Consider the following 8,709-nt stretch of genomic DNA (forward strand, 5'->3'; position numbering starts at 1 on the left):
GTGTTGAGCGTTGCTCGAGAGATTTATCCTTCCAAATTATCCCTTTTATGACAGCTTTCTCTTTGTGTGTTCAAGGCAAGGGCTATCCATTGTAGTCAATATTTTCCTTTGTTCACGCAACACGACTGGCTCTGACGCCATTTTGAATCCCGGGTTTTGAATTTGCCGAATTCAAACTTGAAACTGATTCCGCCTGAACTTTTCACGTTTCGAACGAAACGTTGCACATGAGCAATTTACGACATTGTCCCTTAAAGCGATGTGCAACAGATTTGACAGGTCAGTTCAGTAAGTCACGTACTACTGCCGTGGAATGCAGCGCAAAGCCTTACTGAGACAAGGCTTTATACAATCTACTCTCGATAACTCGAACCCTCCCTGACTCGAACCTCGCTCTAACTCGAACCAAATCGATTTGCCCTGGATTTTCGTCATACATTTACTGTAATTTTACCCTCGGTAACTCCAGCCCTCGATGACTCGAACCTCCCGGTCATTTTCTGCATAATTTTACCCTCGATAAGTCGAACCATGTCTGTCAGAACGTGACAAGTTAAAACAAACAGTGTACTGGAAAAAACAAAAAACAGCCAAATTTATTTTGAAGTAGTCCGACATTGTTCTCTTTAAAAAAACCTGTACAGTTCACAGTTCCTGAACTTCTCCCTGCTGCTTTCCTTTGTTATAGTTTTCACACTACGTTACGTTCCGATTTATACACTAATTTAGAGGTGTATTGGTTTATTTTCACTCGCGGACTTCTCTATTCTGTTATTAATTTTATTAAAATGTACACTGCATGAATAGAAAAACATCAAACACCGTTTCCAGTCATTTGTTCTCAACTCTCGATAACTCGAACTCCTGATAAATCTCCCTTCTCAAACTCACTAATAATTTGTCTAGTTAAAACAAAGAAAATCACAACCGTGAAGGAGGTTTGGTCTTAATTACCATAGATTTTACTTCTCCGTTTGCTCCTTTTTTTTATCAAACACTCAAAAAAATGTTTCAATGGTTATCCAAACACCTCGAATTTCGTCAAAAATACTCCGCTGCGCGTCGTATTTCAACTCTCTTCTCGGTGTTTAGATGTCCCGATGAAACACTGTCTCTGGTGTTTGATATATTACTTGAATTGAAGGGTTGAGTTATCCGAAGTCGACTGTAGTTTACACTAAAAGAGATTTTCCCGCATTCGTAAATGTTTCCGGATTCATCAATTTTAGAGTATTCGGATTCGTAGGCGTTTACACTGAAAGGGTGTTCTGATTCCTAACCATTTCCACATGAAGACAACTCCGGGGACATTCATGAATGAATGGTTAACAAGTTGTCTGCTGTCTCGACAACAAGCAACAAAATGTCGCCAAAAAGAAGGCTAGGGCTACGGTGAGAGAGTCTGAAGTTTTCTTTGCACTCGCGGACCACGCTATGGTTGTCCATCATGTTGTCCCACTAGGCATTTGTACCGGGTTTTATATAAAACCGTCGGGGTGAGGTCTTCGATCGTGCCATCCTCTTCGTCTCCGATGAAGTGTGGAGGACGTAAACATTGTCGTTGTCTCAGGAATATGACTTTCGCCATCATAAAATTGATTGTCGGCACCTGTAATAGAGCTGTAATAGAATGAGGCAACAGCGACCGGCCGCCATCATATGACTACTAGGCTAAGTCCGCCTCTTAGGTTATATCACGAATTCAAAAGACCGCAGGCGGAAAAATAACCGGATTCGGAAGAAAATCGTTTACACGACAAAACTCTACGGATTCAAAAGTTTTCGTATTCAAATTCCCACTTGAACTGATTCCGGATTCAAAATCTCCGGGGACACGACCAAACCGGGAAATTCCTATTTCGGATTCGTCCTCTTGTGTGTAAACGGCAAAACCAATCCAGTACTAAAACGTTCCGGATTCGTCACGAATCCGGAACAATTTCGGCTTAACAGTGCCTTTCAGCCGTCTCGGATGTCCTTGCTCCTGAAGATTCGAATTGTTTAAGTGCAAGGGAAATTTAAAAATATTATAGTAGCACTTGATATTCAAGAAATATAAAGTGATATTAACTTTTTGAATGAAATTTCTACCAAACAAATGGCCCCCTCCCTTGCACATGTTGCTGCACAGTCCGGCTAAACTGCCCTGCATAATCAACTTCGGCTGTTACTTCCTAGCAAAACTTTGGCCCTCAGAACTCTTCCTCAACCTCCCCTATTGCCATTCACCCGATCAAAATGTGCCCAGTTGAGAGTATATATACTGTGACGCTCCTATAAATACGCCTGCATTACAGGCTAGTCTTGGTCAATTTCAATGAAAATTAAGACCACCCCGGCCCTCCCTCATTTCAATAATGGAAACAATAGCACGGTTTGGTTGTAACTTGAGTTCAACATTAATTCGGGGGGAGGGGAGGGGCGGGGATGTAGGGTGGTTTAATTTCTTTTTAAATCTGACCAAGATAGTAGGTTACAGAAATCACCATCTTTAAGACAACAGTAGGAAAAAGAATGAAATTTACGGGCTTAATTTACCGCCCTCATATTTTAGAAACATCCTCTGCCTGTCGTCCAAGTATTTCACTAGAGTTTCCCACTTGCATCGCGCCAAATTTATCGGTGGATTTTTCCACCGGTGACGTAAGTACACATTAACCAATGAAGAAACAAGTATTGACTATAGGTCATGACGTCACGCGCGATCAACGACACAACTTGCTGAGCAAATGTTTGCTGAGTTCAAATACTACAAAAATCTTTTTTCATTTCAATAGCTTTTGATCTCGGATATACTTAAGGATATGAATTTAATGGGAGCTATTAAATAGGGTCTATCTAACTCAATTTCAAGTCTTTGAAAGAAGAAAAAGGAAAAGCAGTGGAAGGCTATTTATCCGACCAATACGTGTTCATTTACTGATGGACGCGAGCTGAGTTCCTACGTGATCCAGATCGCTTGAGAGAATTAAGTTTGGACCTTTCGAAGAAGAACAGAGGCGTTCCTGCAGTTTGCGTAATTGTTGCACTTAGTTTTAGTTGATTCAATGAATGACCAAGTTTCTTCTCTACAAAGAAAGAGCATCGCAGCAAGTTTTCCTCGGCCGTTTTACCGTGTTGAAAGCAGTCGTTGATCGATGAAGGTCTTTTGGGAACAGTGCATTTATTCTCTGCCGTTCGTTACGACTTCGATTCTCAACGTTATTTAATCAAGAGAGCTTTGCAGAATTAAAGTTCTCCACGACTAATTCCGTCTTTTTTAGTTAATTCGGATTCTTGTCGGTACAAGCTAGATCTACATAAGTTTATGGCATTTGTCAGGTAGTTTTCTGGTCGATCGCTAACCTGAGTATTAGGCCTTTCTTAGCAAGAGGGTAGGGGTAGGGGAAAATTGCAGAGAAAGGCCTGACACAAACGTTTTAATTGGCTTATGTCGAACATCCAAAATCTGGATGTTACGCTGATAAGATAATACACAACGCAACATAACGTCACACTACCTGAGGTAAAAGCATTTCGTGTGGTGGTAAATTCTTTTCTGTCGGGATATTCATTAGGCTTGTTCAGAGCTTGTTGTTTCATCGTCGAGCTCAGAGTATCGGGTCAGAAAACAGAGTTCTCTTTTCTGAAGGTCTTCGCTGAGCCCCTTCAGTTTCATTTTTACAAGTGCTTTTTTTTTGCTGCTTCGCCTTTGGCGTCACTCCAGTTGGGGATCGCTGGCCTCGAACAGGAATTGAACCTCTTGGACTTGCTATCGAAGGAGTTCGTGGAGTGCTTTCCTTGGCCTCCTCGAGTGCCCTACCACCCGCTAATGTCTCCCTAACTCCGTGAACATTCTGTAGCAATTCACTATTTTCCTAGCGCATTTTTTGCAAACAGGCCTTTTGCCGTCTTCACTACCTTGAATGACACTGAACAATTCTGAACTTGAGAAATAATTCCACAAGAATGACAGGTTCTTCACACAAAACATTAGAAAACTCTTTGTACGAAGTTTCAGAAAACAGTGGTACTGTAGCGACACACCTTCCATACTCTGTGTGAAAATTTGCGAGGCAAATTGTGCAAATATTATCGGAAACCATTACAAACACGGACGAAACTGGATTATTTGCTCAAATTCTCGCCGTTGCAATTGTGATCTGTGGTACATGCAAGTAAGCATGACAGCAGGAAATGATTCTTATTGCATTGGTTAATACGTACAATGACGCTTATCGCGTTATGAGAAGTTGGAAGACTGCAATTCAGACCCTTGTGTCAGGCTTTTCTTTGCCGGGTGTTTCCTCCTCCTCCTACCTCGCGAGTGAGAAAAGCTTGATACTCAGGCTAGTCGATCGCTGGTTAATCTAGACTAAAACAAATAATTCTCGATGAGGTGGGCATTGGGGTTATTAGAAACCGCAAAACCGAAGAAAAAATTATCCAAAACCGCAAAACCGGAAAACAATTCGCCAAAAACCGAAAACCACTAGAAAATCGTCAAAAACCGATACAATGGTGACACGTGGGGCATACAGAGCAAACTACACTAACACTAATTTTATCAAAGTATTTGTGAATGTCATGGACTTGTCTGAAGCCTTCGTATCTTTTAGTATCTTTTAGCTTTTGCAGGCTTCTCTCTTCCCTTTTCACTCTACATCTAAACGTGTTCCTCTTTCGAAAATTCTCGCCGCTTTTCCCCTCCTCGTAGAAAACACAACACAATCCATAATTGCTTCTTCCGTTGCTGGGGTGGGAGGCACGTTGGGTGCCTGGTCTGCGAGGTCAAAGTCTCGGGCGTCATTCGAGCCGCCTGATCCCCTACCGTGACATTTAGTTTGTCACGCATTCCTCTCAATAACTTTGGCATTTCGCGGCTATTCGAGATCAATTGCTGCTCAAATCGAAGAGAAACCGGAACCCAAATAGGACAAAAAAGGAAAATCCAAAAATCACATCTGATACCAAAACCGAAAAACCGCTAGTATTTTTTAAGAAGACCGAAAACCAGATGCTAAAAAACGAAAAATCCGCAAACCACAATGAACACCAAAACCGAAAAACCGAAGTTTTTTTAACACAAAAACCGAAAAACCGATCCAAACAATAGCCAAAACCGCAAAACCTAACATCCCAATGTCCCCCTCCTCGATCGGTTTAAACACGGTTTTGTCTTTTCAAGAGGCGTTATTCAATGGAACAGCTTTTGCCTTTTGTCAATATTGCTGACTACATACTGCAGGGTACACATTACAAATAAATTCATTTGAGTTAGGGGACAGCACTCATAAACTTTTTGATGGAAATTATTTTCTGCTTTCGCGAAGATCGCGCGTGGAGAACATGAAAAGTGAAAAATGTAAATCATGTTTTTCGCGCCAAAAATTTACGCTCTGATTCACATCCCTGCAGATGAAACAAGTCGACTTCTCGCGACTTACGTCGCAAGCGCACGCCCTCGTGACTTCGTTGCTCAAAGATTATCCTCACGCTTTGCCCAAGATAGATAAATAAGTCAAGGATTAAGAAAAGGTCGACTTGTGGCAAGTCTACGCTCGCTTGTGTGCTGTGTTCTTCTTTGCGTTCTAGTTCCCCGCGGATTTTTGAGCAAAAGAGTGACTGCTCGCAGTCTAAGAGAATGCAATAACTATTTCGCACTCTTTTCTTTCCTCCCAGACCTCCATGCGCAATTCAGGAGAGACACGCGGAAACCGCGAAAATTGCCTGCGCGTGTTGAGGAAACACATTTTGCTGGTCGCTCATTCATTTCGCTGACTTATTTGTTAACATGATATTTTGTCATCAACAGCCAATCCCAGTCGAAAATTTGTTGGTTGGGGATCTGTCTGACGGTGACGCCAGAATGGGCGCTTCATTCAAGACCGCGGTATGAAGACTCGGTACAGGTGAACAGAATACTCTTTGCTCAATTGTAATGTCACGTATCTCGGAAAAGCCGATTTTCAAGGATGGTCTCTTCCCAGTTTATCGTTGCAATACAGGCACGGCATTGTGTCGTGTTCTTGTTAAAGAAGCTAGGTCACGCTTTTCGCATCTGCGATATCAATATGTGTCACGACACCAATCAGGGAATGTTGTCTTGTTGTATCTCTCTTACCTGAACTAACGTCAACAGAAACATAACACAATCCAACTTATCAATTTGAAAGTGAATAATTTGTTACCGATCCTTTTGTCCCAACAGCTAAGCACGTTTTCAGAGTATCAAGTACAGGAGCAGAATATGGCCAATCTCACACACTACAAGTCTCCACTGAGCAGGACAAAAAACAGTGGCTAAATGCAATACGAAGCGTTATACCCCACCCCGAAAACTATAAGACCTACCTATAATCAGTCCGGAATATCCCAATATATTAGGACAGCCGTGACTCGCATTTGAACCAATGAGAATTCGCGTTGCGATTCGAGTGTCACGTGTCAAAACAAAGCAGTAGTTCCAAGATGGCGGACGAAGGGAGATTCGGCGAATCGTTCTGTCCATTTATTTTATTCGAACAGTAAGGTAAATAATTGTGACATTGTATATTTTGTACTAATTAAAGAAGGATTTGAAAGGCGACTCTGTTTTTGAGTTCTTTGAAAGGGTCTTGAAAGAGTTTAAAGAAGGCTAGCAATTAGCTTGATCAAATCACCACATCGGAGTTTAAGGCGCAGCCAGCGCGATTTAATAGAGCTCAAGAGAGACTAGACTACTTTGAAGAATTCTGGGTTTATTTCCGTTTTTGTTCCTTAATTAGTGGAATCACATACGCTTACATATACTGAACTGATTCGACTTATATTGAACTGATTCGACTTAATCTTAATGAAGGGGGTGTTGTTCGATCGATCGAGGATTGCAAGTACGTTTCGATGTTCCGCCATAACTTCGAAATTCAAAATGCGTTGCATTGGCCAATTTCAACTGTTATAAAGCGGGGAGAATTAACAAATAACTCACTTTCTGGTTGATTTTCAAAACGATTCAAGCAAGAGAGACTTTTTTGCGACATACAAACACGTATGAAACCAGCAATGAATTTCTGTAACCCATACCCCAAAAAGTGAAATATAATACAAGGGCAGGTATTTTTGTTTTAAGAAAATCCCACAAAGAATATTGAAGTAATTCAAAGATACGAATTTATTGAATACCAAAACGGGTACACTTTTCTATGTTTATGTTTCAACTTTTATGTTCCACAGATATTCAAAACCATGCAATAAATTTGTAGTCGATTCAGTATTAAAATTATTTACTGCGACCAAATATATATATATACATATATATATAAAAAACGGTTATAAAATGCCTCAAGCCAACAAAGAATGCCACTGCGTCAGGAGGATCAATGAAGATTCACAGTCCAAGCCTCACCGCAAAAATGAATTTAAAAACGTTTGATAAAGCAAGGACGGACAACTTCTGACGGTAAAAAAAGTTAAAAAGTTAAAAATTTAATAGAAAAACGTTTCGGTCTTAGACCTTCATCAGTTACAAGAGAAAAAGGACGAAAACTAAGTTTAAATACGGTTACAGTGTGGGAGATTACGTAACGAAATGAAAAATACAATATTGTGCTATTAATACATCGTGATTAATACAATACAGGAAGAAAATGCAAAACGAGAAATACAATGCTGTACTATAAATTGCGTCATACAGGGTGATAATTAATAGACCAAACGAAAAGAATACAATACTGTGCATAAATTACATTATAGAGCGTGATAATTGCAGAACTAGGTTAAATTCAACCTAAAAACTAAAAGAGTTAAAATAGATAAAACGGACTCTTGCAATGCGGTAAATATAACGGGAAAAATAGTTTGCAAAGATAAGCAGTTGAAAAAAAAAAAAAAAAAAAGGAAGAAACCTACGTTTACGCTGGACAAGGTTAATAACAAAATCCCAAATCGAGGCCTTTGGAGCATTAAAGGGTTGACAAACAACAAAATCCCTGGAGGGGCCCTTAAACAATAAGCTGTAATAAGATCCCAGGCAGGGCCTTTGAGCATACCTAACACCCAAAAAGCTGACAAAATCCAAGGAAGGGCCTTTGAACTGCCTTATGGCGCGAACGCAGATCTACAGATTTACTCACATTAGGCAAATTAGGATTAAATGTGAGAACAAATGGAAATAATTTCTTCGATTGTTTTCCGCGTTGCCGTAGTAAATCATTCCTAGAAATGGTGGAGGCTTTGGAGAATTGATCGTCAACTAATTTGGAGGGATAACCCTGATTAACAAGATAACCCTTGTACTCAACTGTTCTCTCGGCAAGGAAAGTTTCTTCAGAGCAATTTCTCTTCAATCTAGTCGCTACTCCAAAAGGAATAGCCTTGAAGACATGCTTGGGATGGCAGCTAGAAGGTGGAAGATATAAATGACTATCTGTAGGTTTAGAATAAACATCAGTTCTAATAAACCCATCCACAAGATGTAAAGTAAGATCAAGTACGTGAAGCTCATGTTCAGAAAAAACTAACTCGAATTTAATAGTAGGGTATAGAGAATTAATGTAATCAGTAAATTGATGTAAGGCAGGAAGGCCTTGCTGCCAAAGATCAAAGACATCGTCACGATAACGCCACCACAAGGACGGCTTTATCGGACCGGAAAACTTAGCTTTAAGATCAATTTCACCCATGGCTAGATCGGCATAACTACATGCATTTTTTGGGCCCATGGCCGTGCCATGAATCTGAAGAAAGAAA

The 8,709-nt window shown here is 40.4% G+C and overlaps 1 protein-coding gene and 1 long non-coding RNA gene across 7 annotated transcripts in view; one reads left to right on the forward strand and one right to left on the reverse strand.

The window, feature by feature from the left end:
- LOC149102704 (uncharacterized) overlaps positions 1–8,709 on the forward strand; it is a 234,512-nt gene that overhangs the window by 180,151 nt on the left and 45,652 nt on the right. The gene's annotated exons all lie outside the window — the stretch shown is intronic.
- The window catches only part of LOC110043911 (uncharacterized), a 222,544-nt gene that overhangs the window by 67,124 nt on the left and 146,711 nt on the right, over positions 1–8,709 (reverse strand). The window lies entirely within an intron of this gene.

Source organism: Orbicella faveolata, unplaced genomic scaffold (assembly GCF_042242905.1).
Source record: "Orbicella faveolata isolate gen_17 unplaced genomic scaffold, um_ofav_v1 contig_35, whole genome shotgun sequence".
Lineage (NCBI taxonomy): Eukaryota > Metazoa > Cnidaria > Anthozoa > Scleractinia > Merulinidae > Orbicella > Orbicella faveolata.